Below are 25,746 nucleotides of genomic sequence, written 5' to 3'. Positions count from 1 at the left end.
CAGCATAGAAATGTGTGTGTGTCAATCTCTCTCCACACACTTAGAGACAAAATCTATAGGAGTTAGCATAAACACTCGAGAACCAGTGATTTACTAAGACCTGTCATCTGTGTGTTAGACATGCACTAGGGTTAGCTAGAGTAGCAGAACTTTTTAAATGAATCTATGTGTCAGTATGTACAGTCATGTATATATGTATGTATACATATATTCCCATATATATAGAATATAGAGTTTTATTTATATATATTTATATATATAGTAATTTATTAGAATGGCTTACAGGCTGTGGTCCGCCTAGTTCAGCAATGACTGGCTATGAACAGAAAGTCCCAGAATCCAGAACTTGGTCAGTCCACAAGGCTGGATGTCTCAGCTGGTCTTCAGTAGATGCTGGAATCCTGAAGGAGTGGGCTGTAATGCCAGGGAAGGAACGGGCTTTCTAGCAAAGCAAAGAAAGCAGGCAATGAGCAAAAACTTCCCTCTTCCGAGTCCTTATCAAGGCTTCCAGAAGGTATGACCCGGTTTAAAGGCATGTGTTTTCCTACCTCAAGATTTGGGTTAGAAGTGGATCTTCCTACGTCAAACTAAGCAGTTCCTAAGTGCTGTGCCCTCTGTTTTTAATTTAAGTCCAGATGTAGTCAAGTTGACAACCAAGACTAGCTATCACAAGAGGGTTAGAAAACAAAACAAACATGTCTGCTTTTGAAACTCAAAATCGGGACTGGAGAGATGGCTCAGAGGTTAAGAGCACTGACTGCTCTTCCACAGGTCCTGAGTTCAATTTCCAGCAACCACATGGTGGCTCACAGCAATCTGTAATGAGATCTGATGCCCTCTTCTGGTGTGTCTGAAGACAGCAACAGTGTACTCATACATAAAAATAAATAAATCTTTAAAAAAAAAGAAAGGAAGAAAAAAGAAAGAAAGAAACTCAAAATCTAGCTTGCAGGAATGAGGGTAACTCCCAGAACAAAGGGTGGGAGAGAAGCAGGACTGCCCCAGCACGCACCTCTGGCTGAGGAAGCAAGAACTAGCTGGAGGAAGGAAGGTTAAAGTCTACACAACCCCCCATTACAGCTACTTAATTCTGGGTCGGGAAAACCAGCTCCCAGATCTAGGTCACGGTGGCAGGAGACACACGCATTTGCAGAAGGGTGCACAAGAAGTGAAAGTGTATGGTAAGGTCTCGGGCCATGCTCTTTATTCTTATGACATCTCTGAGCACGGTGGTACATTCCATTGCCTCTGTTCTAGAGAGGCACAGTGTATCCTGCCTCAGGCACACTTCCATGAACTCAAAGTCAGCCGGACCTAAACAGCAAATAGTAGGTTAGCCAGGGAAGGAAACAAACCAGGGGTGTGCTTCAGTTTATGTTTTTTCTTAAATTAAGACAAATTTTCAATGTAAGTTAAAATGTGGACAACTTCCCCAATTAATTCATAATCCTTTGGTATTACTTAAAGAAGAAATAAAAGACTAAAAACAAGCAAAGAAAAACTCCATGAACCATGGGAATAAATATAAAAGTGGAATAAAGTCATCTTAACAGAATAATCAGAAAATTATGAACTCATCTATAGCCTTGAAAATAGTTAAAAGTGAAAATTACTGAACATAAAGGGCATACATAGCCAGGTGGTGGTGTCACACATCTTTTATTTTTTTTTTATTTTTTTTATTTTTTATTTTTGCTTTGAATGCTGAGAACGTTTATTTAATTTTGCATAGAGTTTCACAGAACACAGCCAACAAGGGACACTCCTCACCAAATGACAATAAAAAAAATGTCCGTGGAAACTTACTTGGTGGGTGGGTGGGTGGGGGAATCTTATGACAAGAGAACTGTCACCTTAACAGGAGAGAAGGGTCAATTGTATTAACTGAGATCCTCAGGCTACAGAGCAGCCACAGCTACAGATGGTTTTGTGGCCTCTGATCTTCCTGCTTGACGCAGCCCCAGCATCATGGGCCTCTGAATCTCACAGTCACAAGGGCAAAGGCTTCCCACACTTTGCTGCCTGTTGGCTGAGGTCTTCACTAAGGGGACTCCCAGCTTGGGAGCAAGGACTGCGGTGGCAGCGACAGCATGAGCATCTCCAGCAGTGCTCACCAGGTCACACGTGATGCCCACTAGCACCAGAGGCTGCGGTGAGGCTTCCACGTGGACCATATCTGCTGCAGCTGGTCTAGCGACGAGGGGTCATCAAGAGCAAAGATGCCCAGCAGGCCATCACCCACTGCCAAGCACGGTCCTGCAGAGCCCGCCGGGTATCCTGGCCGGCTGTATCCAGCACATTTAGGATGTAGCCTCCTCTGTAGTCCAGGCTGCTGCTTTCCAGTAGGAATCCTGGATAGTGGGCTTGTGGTCTTTGACCAAGCAGTGGTGAGTCATCGGGATCCTGAGAGCTTTTTCACCAACACCACTTGCACCCACCACCACCGCCGCCTTGAACACCAGTAGCTGCCTGACAGCATCTATCTCTGCATTGTTCCCAAGCCTCATGGCTTTCCTCTGGGGAGCTGGTGCATTGCCGACTGGAGCTCAGGTCCAAGATGCTAAACTTGGTCAGCAACTGCATTCCCCAGCACCTCAAGGAAGTGGTGTAAACAGCCACTTTAAGAGTGTTTAAGAGTGTGCTGGGAATGGGAAATCAGGTGAGACTGGCTGTGTTCCCAGGAGTAGCAGTCTGTTGAGGGGCAGCAGGCTGATCTGCGGTGTCACACATCTTTAGTTCTTTAGTTCTCAAGAGGCAGAGACAGAGGGATCTCTGTGAATTCAAGGCCTGCCTGGTCTACAGAGCAAGTTCTAGGACAGCCAGGGCTACACAGAGAAATACTGTCTTGAAAAAATGACCAAACAAACAAACAAACCAAAAACTGGAATAATGTGCAAGCCATTTCTCAACATTGTTTTGTTACATACACGATCACCAGGGAAATGTGATTATTATCTGTTTTGTGGATGAAACATTTTCAGGATTGAAAGCAGGATTAAAAAACTAATTGTAAACCCACACAAAGCTTTAATCCCAGAACTTAGGAGGCAGAGGCAGAGGCAGAGGCAGAGGCAGAGGCAGAGGCAGAGGCAGAGGCAGAGGCAGAGGCAGAGGCAGAGGCAGAGGCAGAGTGATCTCTGAATTTGAGGCCAGCCTGGTCTACATAGTGAGTTCCAGGACAGTCAGAGCTGACAGTGAGACCGTGTTTAAAAAAAACAAAAACAAAAACAAAAAACAAAAACCTCAATAATAAAATTTGTTGGGTTAGTATCTGGCTCATCTATATTTTAATTCCACTGCAGACTTTTTCTTTCAACCTTTTTTGTACTGTGTGTACAGTGATTCATTTTTGAGACTTTTCTTGTATTGCATTCTAGCCTGGAACCCACTGTGGAGCCCAACATGGCTCTGAGTGCCACGCCTGCTACACCCTCTTAGTACTAGAGATTGAACCCAGGGTTTTGTATATGCTAGGTACACACCCAGCCACCTGAATTCTCCCACCAGTCAATGTCACTGTTCTCTTAATATAGGAAAGAAAAGTGTGACTTTGCAGTATGTCTTCCTGCTGCGATGGAAAAGTATCCCAGGACTACGGAGCCCAGGAACCACAGGGCTCTGAGAGGAAGCATCTTCAGCAAGAGGTGCCACAGCTCCCAGGGAGGGTATCCCCAGCGGAGCTCAGAGCTCAGCTCCTTCCTCACTTCTTGCTTTCTTCCAGTGAGAAAGTCATGCTAGCTAGGCGGCAAATCTCATAAAAGAGATTTGTTGGGGAGACAGATCCAGGAGGAAAAGTGATGAATCCAGCATGGGTGGCTGCCTCTGCTCCCCTGAGTGGACAACAGGGAACTGGACAAAGGATGAGGCTTAGACAGGATTTCTTAGGAGGCTGAACTTTTCAGGGCAGAGATCTCCAGAGTGAGGGATTGCTGGGATGTCCTGTTCAATGACCGGTGGGGCTTGTGGGAAGCTCAGGTATTGATGGGTTTTTTCACCTCCTCTTCCCTGCATCGGGTCCTTGAGTTAGAATGGAAAGAACCTTCCTGGCTGACTTAGGCTCTGTGGCTGAGCTGCTTAGGGAGGTTAGAGAGGAGGCACTGCCACCATGGACAGCCGCTGCAGTGGGACCACAAGACTGAAAAGGAGCTGTTGCTTTTTTAACCGGTGCCCCCAATCTGACAGCTCCCCCATCAAGCCAAATTCTGCGCATTTGTTCCCACTCAGGAAGAGATCCTGGAAGTGGGGCATGGATCGCCGCGTTGGCCGCAAGACGAAATGCTCATCGTTGGAAAACAAGTCCGTTCACATGCCTAAAACTTGTCCTACTTAATTTCGGCCGTTTATCAGGAATCCAGCTGGCAACTGTCTGGCACATACACTGAAAAACTGAAGCAAAAACTTAAAGTCACCGGGAGAAACATAATTTAGTTCCCATGTGTCTTGGATCTAAATTAAGACCGGCTCATTACCTACTGGTGGCATGGCATGCTTCATAATCCAAGTTTGGTGACTCATGTCTGTGATTCCAGCACTACAAAAGCTGAGGCAGGAGGATCGAGTGAAAGGCCTACTTATGCTCCACAACAAGACTTTGTATCAACATACATGTACACATAGACACAGCGGGAGGGGACTACTAACAAAGTCAGTAGAGACGAGATACTAATCAATTAGTAAATATACACAGTATTGGGGAAGTCTGATAATAACAAATAGACGAACGCATATATTATCCGTGTGGAATAATGACTCAGTCACTTGAAGGTGCTTGTATTAGGTTGATATATATTTTCTTCACATAGTGGTTTTGTACCCTAAGCCATCTTGTGATCCATCATCTCACAGAGTCCATGGACAGACTTAAAAATTCCATGCCATGTTATCAGTATTTGTGTTGACAAAGTTGCATCCTAGGTAACAAGCTGAAATTTGTGACGTGTCTTAATTATGATTCTAGGCAGAGATACATGGAAATATTAGCAATATTTGTGACACTAACAAGTAGAAGACAATCTTTTTAGATATAGCCCAGGCTAGTCTCTAGTTTGTAGTTGAAGCTGACCTTGAAGGTATACTTCAATCTTCATCTTCAGAGCACTGGGAATATAGTTTTATGTGGCGGGGATTCAGACCCAAAGCGTCACACACAGTAGGGCAGCATCCTACCAAGCAAGCCACATTCCAGCCCCAAAGTCAAAATGTGTTTGGGTATGAGGGTTTTTTTTGAGTTTTTTTTTTTTTTCCCTGAGACAGGGTTTCTCTGTGTAGTCCTGGGATGTCCTGGAACTCACTCTGTAGACCAGGCTGGCCTTGAACTCAGAAATCTGCCCGCCTCCGCCTCCCAAGTGCTGGGATTACAGGTGTGCAACACCATGCCTGACTTTTTTTTTTCCTAAGAATATTTCTTTGTGTAGCTCTGGCTGTTTTGTAACTCCCTCTATAGACCAGGCTGGCCTGGAACTCAGATCTGCCTGCTTCTGCAAGTGTCTCAAATCTGGGATCAAAGATGTGCACCAACATTGCCTGGCCACAGATGTTTTAATAAATAAATAATCATTGTATTTACAGTTCTACATCAGAATTATTTATAATGCAATATTTCATTGTGCACACATGCAATTCCGGCCCTTAAGAGGCTGAAGCAGGAAGATCATGAGTTTAGTACTAGCCTATGTTACATACTGAGGTACCTGTATCAAAAAGCAAAAGAAAATGCTGGAGAGATGGCTTAGTGGTTAAGAGCACTGACTGCTCCCCCGAAGGTCCTGAGTTCAAATCCCAGCACCCACATGGTAGCTCACTACACACCCTCTTCTGGTGTGTCTGAAAACAGCTACAGTGTACTTACATATAATAAATAAATAAATCTTTTTTTGTTTGTTTTTTCGAGACAGGGTTTCTCTGTGTAGCCCTGGCTGTCCTGGAACTCACTCTGTAGACCAGACTGGCCTCGAACTCAGAAATCCTCCTGCCTCTGCCTCCCAAGTACTAGGATTAAAGGCATGTGCCACCACCGCCCAGCTTAAGTAAATCCTTAAAAAAAAAAAAAGGCAAAAGAGAGAGACAGCCTTGATAGGACAGTTCTGTAGTTCCAGCCCTTGAGAGGATGAGCCAGGAAGATTGCCAAGAGTTTAAAGTTCGCTTTGCCTACACAAGCTCCAGGCTAGCCTAGGCTACCAAGAAAGACCTCCTCTACCTCACATGATATAAAACAAAAACAAAAAAGAAAATGACCTAAAAAGAATTAATTGGGTTACTTTTCAAAATAACACATGCTTAGCATTTGTTCATCCATATGTATGTGCGTGTCTGCCTGTGCATATCTGCCTGTGTGTGTCTGCCTGTGCAGGCGTGTGGCACCTGTAGGTGCATGGCTGGGGGTGGAGTGGGATCCCTGCAGAGGCGGCGTCAGATCCCCTGGAGCTGGAGCTACAGGCAGTTGTGAGTTGTGCACTGTGGGTGCTGGGAACGAAACTCAGGACCTCCAGAAGAGCAGCAAGTTCCCTTATCCACCGTGACACGCTGGGTCCCAACGGTTAGCATCTTTCCTCAAGTTATTACCAGATCAGCTTCTAGATCTCATTTGCAAGCCTACATCATAGTCACTTTCTGGACAGCAGCTCTAAAGAGAGAACCTGTCATTTCAGCTCCCTGCACTCACAGGCTTGTGTATCCCCGTCCAGTGTACACAACATCTCAGAAGTGACTAGATGCTATTTTACAGGTAAGATTATAAAATTCTGTGGGTTCTGTGCCCACACATAGAACACTTGCACTGGTACTGGGGAGGTCAGCTGCCCTGTCACAGAGCAAGTCTGTGGATAGCTCAAAGTGACAGAGAACTTAGGCCCGCTGATACCTTTCTCTCCATCAAACCTCCAGATGATTGAACAACTGTTTGTCTCCTTCCTTAACACTGAGCGAGGCCGGGTGGTGGTGCCGCACACTGGTAATCCCAGCATTCTGGGAGCCAGAGGCAAGCAGATTTCTGAGTTAGAGGCCAGCCTGGTCTACAGAGTGAGTTTTCCAGGACAGCCAGGGCTACACAGAGGAACCCTGTCTCAAAAAAACCAAATCCAAAAAACCAAAAACCAAACCAAAACAAAAAAACAATGAGTGAGAGTTTCTATCCAAAATTACCTAGGTAGGCTGGTTTTAGATTCTTAACCCACAGAAACCAAGAGATAGTTACCTGCTGGGTTTGGGGAGTAATTTGTGATGAGGCTACAGAGTACGGAATGTTATATCGCTAACTTGCTGTGACACACTAAAGAAGAAATGTTCCCTCCATAGCCTCGAGTATTTGAACACTTGGTTCCAAGTTAATTATTATTTTAAGCTTTCCATTGCTACAACGAAATACCATGACCAAAAAGCAAGTTGGGGAGTAAAGGGTTTATTTAGCTTACACTTCTGCATCACAGCCCATCATGGGAGGAAGTCAGGACAGGACAGGAACCTGGAGACAGGAGCTGATGCAGAGGCCATGGAGGGGTGCTGCTTACTGGCTTGCTCCTCCTGCCTTGCTCAGCCTGCTTTCTTAAAAAAACCAGGAACAGCCCAGAGATGGCACCACCCCAATCATGTTTTAAGAAAACGCCTTACAGCTGGATCTTATGGAGGCATTTTCTAAACTTGAGGTTCCTTTCTTTCAGATCATTCTAGCATGTGTCAAGGTAACAAACAATGCCAGGCTGTACAGTGGCAAGGATTGGGAAGGTGGTCCAGCCTTGTTGGGGAAGTTCATTCCCTCTGGCTTTGAGAGTTGTAGTCATGCGGTTGTTGCAGTGTGTCACGGTTTCCGGCTTGCCCTTGAAGATACCATCTCTCAGTTCCCTGCTCCTGCTACCATGCCTGCCACACGCTGCTGTGTCTTCCTGCCAGGATAGACTGTTATCCCTCTGGAATCACAAGCCTTGGTCATGTTATTTTATCACAGCAAAAGATAGCTGTCAATACACTCGCACAGTGTTTTCATAAAGTTAATGTAATTTCTTCCCTTTAAAGTAACTGTGTGTCTTAAGATACTTTTCTGAGACATGATCTGTCACCTTCTTCAACGTTCTAAAGAATCCATGGGGGACTGGAGAGATGGTTCAGCGGTTAAGAGTACTGACTGCTCTTTCAGAGGTCCTGAGTTCAAATCCCAGCAACCACATGCTGGCTCACAACCATCTGTAGTGGGATCCGATGCCCTCTTCTGGTATGTCTGAAGACAGCTACAGTTTGCTCATATAAATAAAATAAATAAATCTAAAAAAAGGGGGGCGATCCATGATACAAATAAGGTTATAGATGATTTCATTGTTAGTTTGTACTACCTGGAAAAAGGGAGAAAGAGCATAGGCAGGAATACTGGCCTTTTCTGGACAGAAGTAAGGCATGTCTGACCAACAGTCTACACCCACGCTAATGTAATTGGCGGTGGGGGTGGGTAGGTGGATGGAGTTTCTGGGTAAAGTGCCATTGGAAAAACTTTTCCTGGTTCTTCCTCTCAGCCCCTTGCTCCCAGAAATAAGACACAGACTCAAAATAAATTTACAAATACCTTGGCTATATAGCTAGGCTCCTCTCTGACTAGATATAACTTAAAATATCACATTTATCCTAGCTTCATTCTGCCACATGCTGGTTACCTGTGGTATCATGTCTGTCTCAACACATCTTCCTGGCAAATCTCCCTCCTGGCTCTCTCCCAGAATCCTTTCTCTCTACTTGATTCCCACCCATATTTCCTGCAAAAGCTACAGGCCATAGGCTTTTTAGTTCACAGGTGATGTATCCATGCAACACACAAGATATTCTTTCTACAAGATAATGATGGGCTAGAGAGATGTCTCACTGACTGCTCTTCGAAAGGTCCTGAGTTAAAATTCCAGCAACCACATGGTGGCTTACAACCATCTGTAATGGGATCTGATGCCCTCTTCTGGGGTGTCTGAAGATAGCTACAGTGTACTTACATATAATAAATAATAAAAATCTTTTAAAAAAAAAAACATAGTGACATGTGAGAAGCTAAAAGACCGGTGAAATCAATGAAAATCATATAATATGATACGTTTTGAGACAGGCCTCCTTACATATCTCTGGCTCTCCTAGAATTCTCTGTATAGACCAGGCTGGCCTTGAATTTTTAGAGATCACCTACCTCTGCTTCCAAAGTACTAGGATTAAAGATGTGTGCTACTACAGCTGGCTATAATAGGATTTTTAAAGTTCATTTGGAAATTGAATAGAACAAAGGTTTTGTGACTTTCCTTGGAATAAATAAAACATCTAGAGACTAAAGATTTGAAATCCAGATCCCAGATCAGAAAATCAGACATCAAATGTTTTTTGTGTTTTAGAGCATAGAATTTTAACATTCTTTTTTTTTGGGAGGGGATTTGGTTTTTTTTTGAGACAGGATTTCTCTGTATAGCCCTGACTGTCCTGGAACTCACTTTGTAGACTAGGCTAGCCTCTAACTCAGAAATCCACCTGCCTCTGCCTCCCAGAGTGCTGGCATTACAGTCCTGCACCACCACTGCCCAGCGAATTTTAACATTCTTGAAGTTACTTAGAACAGAACAGAGTTGTGGCTGTTTATGAATCTGTGTATTTGATAAACATTTGATGAAGTTTGCTGTGTAACAGACATTATGCTTCAGGTACTAGAGAATACACAACAGCCAAAAAAAAGACGAGATTACTGCAATCAACTGAACACCTGTGTCCCCCACAAGTGTCTATGGAATTCCAATGGTAATGTAATGATATTTCCAGTTGCTACTTCAGGATAGTGATTATCTCTTGAGAGAGGCATACTCATGAGTAGAACTCATGTCTTTTAGAAGGAAAGTCCAGAGAGCTAGTGACTTCTTTTTATATGTGGGCACAAGGAAGTAGTTTTTCCAGCATCCCGAACTGACAAAGTCAACTTATATTTGCAGAGATTCAAGATGAGAGAAATGGTTTAGTTAAGTAAATCCATAGAGTTCTCCACCCCCACAGAATATCACAACATACAAAATCACAGGGTGTTATTAAAAATAATATGCCAACAACAAAATAATTCATCATTACTTTTTTTTAATGTTAACATGCCTTGGCCTAAAATCATGAAATAAAATTGGAATGTCAGACTCTAGTTGGTTAATAGGGTAGAAGTCCTACAGGGGTCACTTAGTAAGCCTTCCCAGCATCCTTGCATCAATAAAGTAAAGATGTCCCTTAACATCCACAGGAAGTCTTCAAGGAAGAAGATGGTGTGGGGGGAGGGGGGAGGGAGGAGGCGAGACAGCAGCTATCCCTCTGCTGTTGAAAGAATTCTTGAAAGTCTGTCATAGGATCCCCTAGACACACCACCATATGAAACACTTAAATATTCTTCACCCCCTCCCATGTTGGCAGGCAAACTTCCATCCTTTAAACTTATAAGGTGCTGGGCAGTGGTGGTGTATGCCTGTAATCCGAGCACTTGGGAGGCAGAGGCAGGTGGATTTCTGAGTTCAAGGCCAGCCTGGTCTACAGAGTGAGTTCCAGGACAGTCGGGGCTATACAGAGAAACCCTGTCTCGAAAAAAACAAAGCAAAAACAAAAATAAATAAATAAATAAAAATAAAAAGTAAAAAAAACTTATAAGGCAATGGTAGCAGAAAAAAAAAAAAAAACCATACTAGGAGTCCTCCAGCAGCCAAGACCAAGGCCATTTAGGCTGTCCATAACCCAGAGGTCTTTGAGGAATAGGCGAGTATGTCCTTCCCTTGGTCTTTGGCAGCTCCATTATATGGTGCAATGAGCAGGTAGCCAGAGTACAAGCCCAAAATGTCTCCATCGGAGTCGCAGGCTACAGTTCCTGGTGAAGTGTGGCATCTCCACACCTGTCATTGTCCCCTCCCCTGTAACTTGAAACATTTTTAGCTGACAAGATTATGCAGAGAAACTTGTCAATTTCAGAACATTGAATATTCACTATTTTACAAAAATTTTTAGACAAGGTCTCACTGGGTAACCCTGGGCCATCTCAAGTAACTTTTGTATTCTAACCTTTCATTGAAATATCTCTCTTTGACATTGCTGATCTCTCAATAAAGATAAATAGTTTACCCCAGTCCTATTTAAAGAAATATGACTTTTTTTGAGTTGGTCTTTAAAAGGAAATGGTTGACTTTGGAAGAAGATAATGACACTGCTTCTAACTACAGCATTTTGTCCTGTGACATGGAATCACCTTCCCCTCTCCCAGCCATCCTCGAGCCTGACATTTTAACAGACTTACTAGTGTGTTCTATCCAGCTGTACAGTATTTTGAATGCAGTGTGTTACTGCTGTAGCATTATACTGAGGCACTTCCCTCCTCTTTATTCTATCCTTGTCCTTGAGCCACCAGCAGCAGTCTCATCTGGAAACTAAGAACCCCAGGTTTCCAGTTCTACCATTGAATTGTTATGTAGGACCACAACCCTCCATTAGTGGTAGTTATTTTGAGTTGCAGATCGATTCAAAAGCAAGAGGTTTATTTTCCAGAGCATCGGGGTCAACCCTCTAGGCGAGTAACAAGAAGGCAACCTCCCAAATGGTTATTACAAGCAATTTTTATACTTTTTAGGGGTATAGGTTATATCAGCAAGGTTACAATTCAAACGTATTGGCTAAGCATATCGACCTTTAAATCTACTAGCTAGCAAGCAAGACATGAATTTGAACTCTGTCTAGGACTTTCCAGAGGATCAGGTGACTATCTGTCCAGTACATTCCAAGAACGGAGATGGAGAATGGAACTTGGCCTAGCCTTGACCTGAGGTGTGCGGAAGCTGTAAGGAGGGTGTGGCACTGGAAAACCCTAGGGTCCCTCAGTTGAATCAGAAACCCTGAAAGGCTGCAGAGTGTTTGCCTGGTCCACAGAAGATCCAATAAATTAGAAATTTCAAACACTTGAGGGTGTTCTGTCTACCTATAAAAACCACAAATTCCCACTGCAGCAAGAAAGCAAGAAACTCTGGGAAGATGCCTGGGTATACTTGATTTATCAAATCATCTAAGTGGTTGTAAAGTATCCTCAAGTTTGAGGACCTCTGAAATGGACCCAGTTCTTGCTGATCACTGAGCATTGTAGATTGTCACAGACCACCCCAGTTGGGTATGGGAGTCCCTCGGGTGAGGATCTTCAAAGTTCAGGTGGGTAAGGATTCATCGGTGACAAACAGAAACAACCACAGAGTCAGTTTGAATCTGGGTGTATTTTGTAGCTCTCAAGCAGGGGATTTTATACATTAAAAACCAATAGCAACTCTTAGAAACCTTATTTAGTGAAACAATCACAAATACCAACAAAAATCATTTGAGGCAGACGCTTTCCTGCAATGTCAAATCTGTTTCATCAGTCCACATTTGAAGAAACTCAAATTCTTTTGGGGTGGAACATTCTGAAAGTCCTAAATTCTTGTCCTGTTCAGAAAACATTTCAGAGTCATTTGCTTTTTTCTGCTCAAACATAAGACATCCACGTAAGTAGACTGTGTTTTCATTAACATTTATATCCAAAATTATGCATTTGGTATTCAAAGTATTCTGTAATGTTTAGCAATGATTGTTGTTTGGTGTCCTGATACTGCTTATATTCTAATGCTAATATTGCCACCCCCAGACCTGGTTGTCCCAGAGAGAGTCTACACTTAGCACAAGTGACACTGTGTGTCCTTGCCCCCAAGTTATCTCTGATTGTAAAATAAGATGCTGACAGCTAATCTCTGGGCAGAAGAGGCATAGTTGGGGTTTAACATTCCAAGGCTCAGGGATGGAGAAGAACCACGAGGGGGAGAAGAAGAGGAAGAGTGGAAGAAGACGATGTGGGCTATGGGTGTGTTAAAGAGAACATGGCCGATTGGGGTTAAGAGCAGCCAAATGAGACATAGCAAGTGATAACTCGGGGTTATCGATAGGAACGTAGATTCTAACAGCATAGAGGGCAGATGTCTGCCCTGCTCTTGTGCTGTTTAAAGCTTATTGTCAATATAAAGGTTGTGTGTGTCTTTTATCAAAATTAAAATAAATCAAAATTTAATCCTTCTTTCTAGAACTCAATGGTCTAAGTCTGGGTTGAAACCCCAGGTGAGGATTAAAAAATTCTTACAGCAAATCACAAAATCAGATTTTCTTCTGTTCGGTGAGGTGCTAGGGTGTGGACTTAGGGGCTCACATAAGGTTTTGAGCGAGCAGTCCACCACCCCTGTCCCACAGGATGACTGCTTTAGTAGGCGGCATAGAACAATGTTGAGTAGAAGATTCCAGCACATTGCCTTCACAGAGGAATTAAGGGATGGGAGCAAGACTTAGACTCTCTTCTTCTCATCCCTTTTTCCTCTTCTCTCGTCTCTCTGCTCTTCTCATCTTTCTCCTTCTCTCTTCCCTTCATCTTCCTCCTCTTTCCTGTGATGAACCCACAGCTGTTCACCAACTATGTGGGAGTAATTCTTCTTTGTTAAACTTCCTTTCATGTATGGGGGAGGCAGAAAGACCTGGAGCTTAAACCTGGCCTGGACAATGAGCAAGACCTTGCTGTGGAGAGTGGCACCACTGCTTACTGCACAGAGCACAGGACTGGTGGTGAGGACCAAGTGAGTGGGCAGTCCTGAGTGCAAGCGCACAAGGGGACGGAGAGAAGGACAGAGGAGGACAGAGGACATGCTAGCATGTGAGGGCCATTACAGAGCACCGGCTGTGTGTGTCACAAGTGAGGGCCAAAACAGAGCAGCGGCTGTGTGTGTCACATGTGAGGGCTGTTACACATCAGTGGCTATGTGTGTCACATATGAGGGATGTTATACATCAGCGGCTGTGTGTGTCACATGTGAGGGCTGTTACACATCAGCGGCTGTGTGTGTCACATGTGAGGGCTGTTACACATCAGTGGCTGTGTGTGTCACATGTGAGGGCTGTTACACATCAGCGGCTGTGTGTGTCACATGTGAAGGATGTTACACAGCAGCGGCTGTGTGTGTCACATGTGAGGGCTGTTATGCATCGGTGGCTATGTCTGTGTCTCTGAACGTTATTTGCTCACATCCACTTCCACTTCTAATTTTTTTTTTTTATAATAGGCACAGTGAACCTTCTGATCTATATCGTAAATGGCAATCTGGTAGGTCAGAGACCCAGACTCTGTAAGCGATTCGTGCTGTGCAAATGGTGTTTACTCATAGCATTTCTGTTCTTTGCCTAAAACTCGACTTCCAATCAGTGTCAGAAACCCAAGCCCTACAACAAGGTAACAATAGAACTACTCAAGTTTTCTTCTTGCAATCTCATGGTTTCCCTTTTTTCACTTAGATCACTGAGATCACTGAGCCTCGGGGACTTTATCTTCCTATATGATGTGAAACATGAAACAAAATTTAATCCTTTTTGCTAGATGACTAAGCAGTTGTCTCACTATTGTTTATTGAAATCCACTATTGGTCGCCATATTTTAAACATCGCCTTTATTATAGAGTGCTGTCTTAGTTAGGATTTCATTGCTGTGCACAGACGCCATGACCGTATCAACTCATATGAAGGACAACATTGAATTGAGGGTGGCTCACAGGTTCTGATGTTCAGTCCAAGGTCACCACGCTGGGAAGCATGGCAGCCTACAGGTAGTCTTGGGGCTGGACAGGGAACTGGGAGTTTTACATCTTGATTCACAGGCAGCCAGAGAGACTGAAATGCAATGACTCAGATCACACATGACTCAGGCCACAAAAGAGCACACCTCTAAAGGAGAGAGGGTGGGGGGATTCTCAAGTTGATTTTAACTTTTGTTTGAAAATGTGCTTAACCTAGAAGGGCCTGAACCAAGAAGAAAATGAATGTGGTGGGCTCAGTCCACTGTGGTCTTATGTCTGTCTGTCTGTCTCTTTGTCTCTCACTCTCTCTCCCTTCCTCCCATCCTCCTCCTTTCCTCCCTTCCATTCTCTCTCCCTCCCTTCCTCCTCCCTTCCTCCCTTCCTCCCTCTCTCCCTCTCTCTCTCTCTCTCTCTCTCTCTCTCTCTCTCTCTCTCTCTCTCTCTCTCTCTCTCTCTCTCTCTCTTTCTCCCAAGACAGGGATTCTCTGTGTAACAGCCCTGGCTGCCCTGGAACTTGCTCTGTAGACCAGGCTGGTCTCAAACTCACAGAATACAGAATTTCACCTGCAGTCCACACTCAGTATCGCTATGAACTAAAGTTATGCTGATATGTGTTAATTATTTAAGGAGAGACAAGTAGTCCCACAACCAGAATAGATAGCCTAGGGACTGTCCCATGCATGTAGGATCGAGAGACTTCTGAGTTGGCAGACAATTAAATGGAGAAATTAAATGAAACTGTTCTGAGCACATTGTGCTGTCTGCTGGGATCACTGTATCCTGGTTAGTTTTCATGTCAACTGGACAGTAGCTAGTGTCATCTGAGAGGAGGGGACCTCGACAGAAATTGGGCTGTAGGCAAAACCATGGAGTGTTTTTTATCTTAAACATCATCTGAAATCATTTAGAACAGTAACCTATGTGATTTAGTACAGTTATGTATTTCATTGTAAAGGTGTCGATTTGTCACGAGTTGTTGCTTAGATCTTCCTGGTGTACTTTATATTTTAAACTATGTGTATCTCCTTACTATGAGCACTCAAAAGGAGTTATCAACCCGGTGTGGTGGCTCATGTTTATAACCTCAAAACTTGGGAGGCTGAAGCCAACCTAGGCTACACTGTTAGTTCTAGACCATATGCAGACCCTGTCACAAACACTAACAAACAAAAGAAGTATTAAAGCGATTGAAGTGATAGAGGTAGAACACTCGGGGTCCACAAGCCCCTCAAGTTTTAAATGCTGGGCTCAGGCAGCCCAGCATTTACAGGGGATTTTTGTTTGTTTGCTTTAACATTTACTGCAATTCCACCAATGATTCAGAGAGAACCCTGAAACAAGGCCCAGGGCCCATCATGAAACTTGCCTTCCTAATCAGGTGGACAAGAACCGAGGACTTTGTGTATAAGAAGATGGGCCGGAGAGACTGCTCACCAGTTAAGAGTACTGACTGCTCTTCCAGAGGTCCTAAGTTCAAATCCCAGTAACCACATGGTGGCTCACAACCATCTGTAATGGGATCTGATGCCCTCCTCTTCTGGTGTGTCTGAAGACAGTGACAGTGTAATCATATACATAAGATAAATAAATCCTGCTTCCTATCCCCAAGAAACTGCTATCATCTAAGCCACAGCAGCCAGAAGAGGCAGAGATAATTGGGGAGTCTGCACCTGCATCTGCCTGCTCATACATTACAGGCTGTGGGTTCAGTTGATTGAAATGAATCCTATTGTCAATCGTGGAAAACTAAAGATCCCCTCTGGGTAAATTGACTGGATCCTCTCTGAGCACTGTAGCGCAGTTAGAGCAAATATAGGGGAGCAGAAGTCCTTACTCCGGGCAGCTTCAGTGAGCATCCTCTCTACCAGAAAGTGTAGCAAGCTGATTCTGGGAATGAAGATAAAATGACCAGACTGCCTCTGAAAACTGATTGATCATCCTAGTATCTCACTGCCGCCACCTCCTGGAGATCGTTGGCATTTGTATGAGACAGAAATAACATCTCAATGTAAAATATAAGAATAAAAAGTTGAATTAGGAACAGCCAGACTGACTTCCAGAGTGGTTGTACCAACTTGCAATCCCACCTGCAGTGAAGGAGTGTTCCTCTTTCTCCACATCCTTGCCAGCACCTGTTTTCTCCTGACTTTTTGATCTTAGCCATTCTGACTGATGTGAGGTGAAATCTCAGGGTTGTTTTGATTTGCATTTCCCTGATGACTAAGGATGTTGAACATTTCTTTAGGTGCTTCTCAGCCATTCGATATTCCTCAGTTGAAAATTCTTTTTTTAGCTCTGTACCCCTGAGGCGGTTCCTCAGAAAACTGTGAATGGGACATAGCCATGCTTTTTGATGAGTTTTTGTTTTTGTTTTTGTTTGTTTGTTTGTTTGGTTAGTTTGGTTTTTTTGTTTTTAAACAAATCCTATTGCCAGTCTCATAACTGGCAATTAATATTGACACAAACAATAACATCTATCATGTTAAAATATTATATTTTGTGGTTAAAATGCTACATTCTTTTTTTATTTCATTTTGAAAGAAAAACAGTTTACTGCCCAGAGTCCCACTCTGCTCCCTCAACTTCTGCAGTTTTATAAGATTTTTTTCACATAAGATAAATTACAAGGAAAAAAAAAGCAATATTTCTACTTACTAATTTTTTTTTATTTTTGGTTTTTTTTTGAGACAGAGTTTCTCTGTGTAGCCGTGGCTGTCCTGGAACTCACTCTGTAGACCAGGCTGGCCTCAAACTCAGAAATCCACATGCCTCTGCCTCCTAAGTGCTGGAATTAAAGGCATGTGCCACCACCTCCTGGCTGAAACTAATTATTATAATGCACACCGCAGGTGTTCTATTTGGTGTTGTTTTTTATTTGTTTTGATAAGTTCTTCCTATGCAGCCCAGAATGGACTCAGACTCTATGTTCTCCTGTGTCAAGCTCCTGAATGCTGGATTGCAGGTCTCTGTTACCGTTCCCAGCAGAAAACAAATTTTTCTGGTTGTTGGCATTAAGTGTGTGTTTGTATGTGTGTGTGTGTGTGTGTGTGTGTGTGTGTGTGTGTGTGTGTGCAAGAGACGTGGACAAAAGTGTGGCGGCCAGAGGGTGACTTCCGGGAGCTGGCACGCTCCTTGTACTGGGCAGGACTCAGGGACTGAACATGGCTCCTCTCCAGGGCTGGCATCTGTCAGCGCGCACTGCCTGTCATTGTGGCCCCATCATGAACTAAGGTTTTGTTTGTTTGCTTTTGCTCTTGTTGTTCTATTTATTTGTTTTGAATGCCCATCATGAGAAACAAGGAAGAAAATGGGGACTAGGCATATTGGGGACACCAATTGGGGGCACATTAGAGCACCATGCTCTCTATAAAAGTGATTTCTGTGTTTAAGTATCTTTGCCATTTGTAGGAGACATAAATATATCTCAATGTAAAATATAAGCATAAAACCTTGAATTAGGAACCGCCAGACTGACTTCCAGAGTGGTTGCACCAACTTGCAATCCCACTTGCAGTGGAGGAGTGTTCTGCTTTCCCCACATGCTCGCCAGCACCTGTTTTCTCCTGACTTTTTGATCTTAGCCATTCTGACTGGTGTGAGGTGAAATCTCAGGGTTGTTTTGATTTGCATTTCCCTGATGACTAAGGATGTTGAACATTTTTTTAGGTGCTTCTCAGCCATTCTATATTCCTCAGGTGAAAATTCTTTGTTTAGATCTGTATCCCTGAGGCAGTTCCTCAGAAAACTGGGAATGGGACATAGCAGTGCTTTTTGATGAGTTTTTGTTTTTGTTTTTGTTTCTGTTTTGGTTGATTGGTTGGTTGGTTTGGTTTTTTTTTGCATTTAAATAAATCCTATTGCCATTCTCATAACTGGCAATTAATATTGACACAAACAATAACATCTATCATGTTAAAATATTATATTTTGTGGTTAAAATGCTACATTCTTTTTTTTATTTCATTTGGAAAGAAAAACAGTTAACTGCCCAGAGTCCCATTCTGCTCCCTCAACTTCTGCAATTTTATAAGACATTTTTCTCATAAGATAAATTACAAGGAAAAAAAAGCAACATTTCTACTTACTATTTTTTTTTTTGGTTTGTTTTGAGACAGAGTTTCTCTGTGTAGCCCTGTCCTGGAACTCACTCTGTAGACCAGACTGGCCTCAAACTCAGATATCCACCTGCCTCTGCCTCCTAAGTGCTGGGATTAAAGGTGTGTGCCACCACCTCCTGGCTGAAACTAATTATTATAATGCACACTGCAGGTGTTCTATTTGTTGGTGTTTTTTATTTGTTTTGATAAGTTCTTACTATGCAGCCCAGAATGGACTCAGACTCTATGTTCTCCTGTCTCAAGCTCCTGAATGCTGGATTGCAAGTCTGTGTTACCGTTCCCAGCAGAAAACAAATTTTTCTGGTTGTTGGCTTTGAGTGTGTTTGTGTGTGTGTGTGCGTGTGTGTGTGTGTGTTTGTGTGCAAGAGATGTGGAAGCAAGGGTGGCAGCCAGAGGATGACTTCCGGGAGCTGGTGTGCTCCTTGTACCAGGTAGGACGCAGGGACTGAACGTGGCTTGTCTCCAGGGCTGGCATTAGTCAGCGCGCACTGCCTGTCTTTGTGGCCCCATCATGAACTAAGGTTTTGTTTGTTTGCTTTTGCTGTTGTTGTTCTATTTATTTGTTTTGAATGCACATCATGAGAAACAAGGAAGAAAATGGGGACTAAGCATATTGGGGACACCAATTGGGGGCACATTAGAGCACCATGCTCTCTATAAAAGTGATTTCTGTTTTTAAGCATCTTTGCCATTTGTAGGAGACAGAAATACATCTCAATGTAAAATATAAGCATAAAACGTTGAATTAGGAACAGCCAGACTGACTTCCAGAGTGGTTGTTCCAACTTGCAATCCCACCTGCAGTGGAGGAGTGTTCCTCTTTCTCCACATCCTTGCCAGCACCTGTTTTCTCCTGACTTTTTGATCTTAGCCATTCTGACTGGTGTGAGGTGAAATCTCAGGGTTGTTTTGATTTGCATTTCCCTGATGACTAAAGATGTTGAACATTTCTTTAGCTGCTTCTCAGCCATTTGATATTCCTCAGGTGAAAATTCTTTGTTTAGCTCTGTACCTCTGAGGCGGTTCCTCAGAAACTCACATGGTGGCTCACAACCATTTCTAAGGAGATCTGACTCCCTCCTCTGTAGTGTCTGAAGACAGCTACAGTGTACTTACATATAATAAATAAAATCTTAAAAAAAACCCAAAAACTTAAGCATTCTTGTTTTGATTGACAGGAAATAACCTGGATCTGAACATCAGAAGAAAGGGTAGGCATGGCAGCACGGGCCATTCAAGGAGCACTCAGGAGGTAAGGGCAGGACATCAGTGCTACACAAATAAACCCTGTCTCAGAACCTTTCTCAATTACTGCTCTCCTACCCCAAGCCCCAACAAGAGAAATGGATTTTTAGCAGTTTAGCCTTATCAGTGTGGTTTATGTCTAGATTTAGATGCCTTCTGGATCATTTGGCTTTAAGAGGCATAATAAAGGCTCCCATTTCACGGCCTTATTGTGTGGATGACAAGATATTTTCAAATATCTTGTCAGGTTGCCATGCCTTTTCTATTTTATTGTTATTTGCAGGCGGTCAGACAGGCAGATCCCAGGCTCCGGACTCACAGCTCGGAGTGTACACACACCCACACAAAAGGTCCTGCCAGCTCAGCCTGTGTGCTTTGTTAAGGCAACCCTGTCACTTCCATCTGGAGAGTAAGGAGGTCATTATCCAGAGGGGACTGGGAAGCACCAGGAAACAGGACTGTGGGGAGTCGCATTGTCACAGAAGGAGGCAGTGAGAGGAGCCCCCAGCACCCAGCAGTCAGCCAGTCTTTGAGAAGGAAAGAACTGAAGGGCTGGCCTTATCTCTGTGATTCTAGGAAAGAATGCTCCCCAGAGACTTCAGCCTGCAGAAGTCGCCACTGGGCTCAGTAAGGCCACAAACAGCTCTCAAGTTCTGGTGGTTCTTTGAAAGTCTTGGGGACAAAGTGTATCATGGTCTGGACAGAGATCTGCTGACTAGAGAGAGATGGACAGATCAGAGCTGTGGGAACCAGGCAGGGGCTCTGGAGACTTGAAGATCTAATCTGTGTCTAGAGGCCCTTTGAAGAGTAACTGGGTCGCCCAAGTTACTAATGTTTACCCCAAGGAACTGGCATAACTGGGGCTCACTTCAGGTATTCACTTCAGGTAAGTGGGTCCTGAAGATAGAACTCAGGTCATCAGGATTGGTGAGTCTCACTTCTACCTGCTGACCATTTTACTGGTCCCACCCTTTTTCAACTCTATGTGAGTCTGGGCATGGTGGTAGACACCTACAGTGCTAGCACTCAGGAGGCAGTGGCAGGGGAATCTCTGCAAATGAGGCTAGCCTGGTCTACACAGTGAGTTACAGGTCAACCAGTCTGAGAATCTGATGCCCATAAAATTCTCTATGCTTTTCATGGGGAATCTGTTATGCAGAAAGAATATGGGTGAGAAGAGGGCTCGGGGCTTGAAGATCCTGGCAAGAACTCAGTGGGTTGGGGATGGGGTGGGGTGGGGGGCTAGGGGGGATGGGGATGGGGGTTGAATCCTTATACATGGCTGGTGAAGATGCAAATTAGTTCTCATTGTCCCTGCATGAAGACAGGGTCTCAACCTAGAGGTGAGGCGGAGGCAGGGTAACCTTGAATTTCAGATACCCCTGTCTCAATATTCCAAGTTCTGGGATTATAAGTGTGTGCCACCGTGATCTACTTTTCTTGTTTGTGTTTCACGTGTTTTTCCTTGTTGTAGAGTTGGGCCGGGTAGTCTCACTCTGTAGCCCAGGCTGGCATCAAACCCAACTTCTTTAGTCTCCTACATGTTGGAATCAGTCACGAACCAACCATCCTATCTGTGTTGGGTTTAATCAGTCTCGCTCTGTGGTACTGACCAGTCTCAGATTTCCAACAATCTCCTGCCTCAGTTTCCTTAAGTCCTGGGGTTTCTGTACCCAGCTTTTCTGTACATCAGAAACTGTGGCCTTTGAAGCACTCTTGGTACAGGATGAACAGGACCCCCTTCCCCTTCCTCTCCATCTCTGTTCTCCACAGACCGTTCTGCTTTGAACTCTCTCTGTGTCCCTCATGGCCTTACATTTTTAATTCTGCTTTAGATTTCCAAGATGCCAGGGTGGCCAGCCTACACCGGTGAGGTCAACCGGCTGTTGGTTACTGTCCTTACGACACACTCAGATCTCAGATGAGGAGTAAAGAAAAAGGGACTCCTCTTTTCTTAGAGATACAAGTTCTACAAAAAATTAAGGAGAAAAATAAACCTTCCTGTTAAACTCTGGCATTCTACCTGGGTGGGGTGAACACAGCACTTTGTAATACACACACGCAAGTGCACGCACACGCACACACACACACACACACACACACACACACATCTTCACTCAGTGAAAAAGGCCTCAGTTGCTGAGCTCACCTCTCTGTGGTTCCTTTGGACAACTGTGAAGCGACTCCTTGTGGGCTCTGTGCAGACTCTCCGTTTCCTGGAGAGTTCATCTGTGGCAGTGCAGACACCTCTGCATGCACAAGGGGAGCAAACCGTTACTAACATGCCGCCATCAAACCACCCTCTAGGACCAGAACCTGGATCTCTCCCCAGACAGTACAACTCACTGCCTGTGGGAACCTGAGCAAGGGAAACCCTAATCCTTCCTGGATAACAGGACCTGCCTGACAGGCTACTAAATGCGTTAACACAAGCAAAGTTTTCACTGAAGGGCAGAAATAACTGTCACTATTGCTTTTGTTTGTACTAAGTTAGTTCTGGACATAAACACTGAAATCAAACCAACTGATGGAGTGGCTGAGTGACTTGACTGGCTGACACGGAACACTTTTACTGAAGGATTCAAAGCAAATCACCATAGAAGAGGAAGCCACGCTTCACAAACTCAGTTGAATTCAGTCACACTTAGAAGGATGTGACCGCACAAATGGAGGCCCACAGTGTGTGTCCCTCGCTTTACCACCTAACTTGCGACTCAGCATTAGGAGTCCAGCTTAAGGCAACCCTATTGACATCTGACTCAAACCTAGGGTGGGCTATCTTAAAATGTCTGATAATCCTTGACTGCCTGTGTTGGCAGTAACGGTCTTGGAAACACCATGTTATGCAGTGGGGCTGGGGGAGCTGGTGCTCTGGGACAGCTGTAGATTCAATTCTGAGCAAAACAAAGCAAAGCAGATCTGTGGTGACAGGGTTAACACAGGAATGCTCTCTGGACAAAGCAACTAGTGCGTCAGTGACCAAGCACGAGATTGCCACTGTCCAAGACCCTCACACAGAGATGAAACTGATCCTAGATGGGACTACAGAAATGAAGGCTGATTGCATTTTTATATAAGCTACTTTTGTTTTAAGATTTCCAAGAAAGAGTAACTTGCCCAAAGACCACAGTTACAAGTTTAAGAACAAGTTATGATGAAATCAGCATGTTTTAAAGTGTACCTCTCTCTTGAATTCAGGATTAAGAGAGGTGATGTTTAAATCTTTTATTCTAAGACTTGTAATAAACTCAAGTTATGGACAAGTTAAATTTCACCTGGGGGGTAGTAATGCAGGCTCGGTAACACTAGCACTTGGGAGTCTTAGGAAGGAAGACAAGGAGTACGAGATTTTCCTCAGGTGCACCGAGAATCCAGATCTAGACTGTACAGAAACTACAGAATGAGACAGTTTAAACTAGTTTAAACAAAATCCCCAAACAGACAAAATCCTAGCAAGATGTGTACATTTAAAGTCACCCATTAGACCAGGGGCTCTCGGCCTTCCTAACGCTGAAACCCTTTCATAGAGTTCCTCATGCTGTGGCCATCCATCTCAAACAAAAATATTTTTGCTACTTCATAACTGTAATTTTGCTACTGTTATGAATCATGATGAAAATATTGGCTATCTGACCCCCTAAGGGAGTGTGACCCTCAGGCTGCGAACCATTGCCTTAGGGGCTGGAGAGATGGCTCAGTGGTTATAATCAGCCACACCAGGCAGTTTGCAGCCAGCTGAAACTAACTCCAGGAGATCTGACATCCTCTCCTGGCCTCTGTGGGCACACACATGCACATGTACGCTGACAGAAGAAGTACCTGTCTCTCCAGCGAGAACTCCTTTGGCTATGTCACCATTTCTTTGCTCTGTGGTTTTCTAGAAAGAGAAAGAAACCAATATAAGAATTTTAAAGGGACGTTCCTAGTGGTAGAGTGCTCACTGGGTAGCTGTGAGGGCCTAGGTTTGATCGCTAAGCTGGGAGGTGACTGGAAAGGAAATAAAGTCAGAGCCAGCAGGGCCCAGGCCTGCAGTCCCCAGCCCTTGGGAAATAGGCAGGCATTATATGATCAAGGTCAAGGTCAGTGAGGCCAGCCTGAGGGCCCTGCCTCCCACAACAGAAGAGTGCTAGAAAGGCCACGCCAGAACCTTATTGGCTGCCTCAGCCCTCCTGGTTCTTCTCATAATCTCTTCAAGTTGCGGCAAAAAAGCACACAGAAGGCTGATGAGATACACAAAGCACCCCAGCCTGGCACATGCCAGCGATAAACAAGACAGTAGCAGATTATTAAAACGTGGAGAAAATATAATTCACTGTTCTTCGTCCTAATTGGAGTTGTTAATAGAGGTTGGAACCATTTTAACTGCTGTGATAGGACAACTTGCTTTGGAGAAGGAGGAAATTCTGGCGGCTTTCTTGGAATTAATACCGAGGGCCATTTCTTGGGCAAGGGTAGGACATTTTGTTCCTGACCTTTTGTTCTCGGCTTCTGGCAACTCGAGACCCAGGAAGGAGGCAGAACCATGTGGTTGTGGTTCCGACCCCTGCCCAGGCCCTACCTTCTTCCTCTACAGGCACACCTGCTCTTCTTTCTGGAAATGCTTCTCCCATTCCTGCAGATCCCTCTCTGCCTCCTCCCGGACGTGGGCTTCCTCTTCTTTCTGGAAACAGATCACTACTACTGCTGATGCCCAGTCTGGCAACCCTGCTCCCCACACCTTACTCAGCACCTGCCCACCTTTGCAAACCCCTCTCCTGCTTAGCAGCCCTGACCTTCTGGGAGGGAACCCCGGTGGAGCTGCTGCCAGCTTGGGTAGCCCACACCCTCTCTGCACCCCATTCATCTGGGCACAGCCCCGGCTGGGCTGGGGCAGGGCGCACACCTGCTTCTGCAGGCGCTCCACCTCCTCCCTCTCTGACTGCTCCCGCTCCTCCTCTGCCAGCAGCAGCACCAGCTCCTCCTTCTCTGGCTCCTGCTCTGCTTCCAGCCTGAAGGCTTCTTCTTCCTGATGACTTCCCTCCTCAGCCACCCTTCCAGACAACTCATCTATCTTTTGTCTGGGAAAAGACAAGAAGGAAGGCACTTCTTTGAAGAGAGGCCATGTCTAGCAAGGGCAGCAGGTCAAAGCCCCGGAGGAAGCCACAGTCTACCATGGCTATGGAACCTTTGCTGCTCCATGCCCCAACGCCCTACGGCTTCATTTTTGTCAGAAGCAGCGACCAAACAATGATATTTGGGGGGGGGGCTTGCTTTTCCAGAGAGTCTACAATTCATTTTTAAAGGGGGAGACTTGAATATCTGAACATAGATTATTTTTAGCAATTACCATGAATGTTAAGTAATTACGCTGAATAAGAAATCTAACACAAAATACCATGTGAAGGGAATTTTGCCTGTATATCCCCATATTCAGGCTCTACATGTATGCTTGGTGCCTGCAGAGTCCAGCTCAGGGCCTCTGGAGGAACAGTCAGTGCTCTTAACTGCTAAGCCCTCTCTCCAGAACCAAAACAACCTTTTAAAATGAGATTAATAATGTCTGTATCAGGTCAGGAGGAAGTCGGGCCATATAAGCTCCTTGTGGACTGAAGGGTGAGCATGGCCAAGATGGTGGCCCCCAGCAGGCCTGAGGGTCGCCAGATCTGTCAGGAACAACTGCTAACACTAGCCTTACCAGGCCCAGGTTCAGCACATCATCACAGTTAGTTTTAACTACCAACTGGACAACTGGACAGTCCGGGACATGAGATGGGAGTGTCGCAGTTGAGGGACTGAGGGACTGTCTCGATCAG

The 25,746-nt window shown here is 44.5% G+C and overlaps 1 protein-coding gene and 1 pseudogene across 1 annotated transcript in view; both read right to left on the bottom strand.

The window, feature by feature from the left end:
* Positions 1-25,746, bottom strand: part of LOC127673525 (ensconsin-like) — a 467,459-nt gene that overhangs the window by 169,893 nt on the left and 271,820 nt on the right.
* On the bottom strand, positions 1,894-2,583 carry LOC127674134 (GTPase ERas-like; annotated as a pseudogene).

The sequence above is a fragment of the Apodemus sylvaticus genome, chromosome 23 (genome assembly GCF_947179515.1).
Source record: "Apodemus sylvaticus chromosome 23, mApoSyl1.1, whole genome shotgun sequence".
Lineage (NCBI taxonomy): Eukaryota > Metazoa > Chordata > Mammalia > Rodentia > Muridae > Apodemus > Apodemus sylvaticus.
Note: the sequence above shows the minus strand (reverse complement) of the source record. Positions and strands in the feature narration are given on the sequence as shown.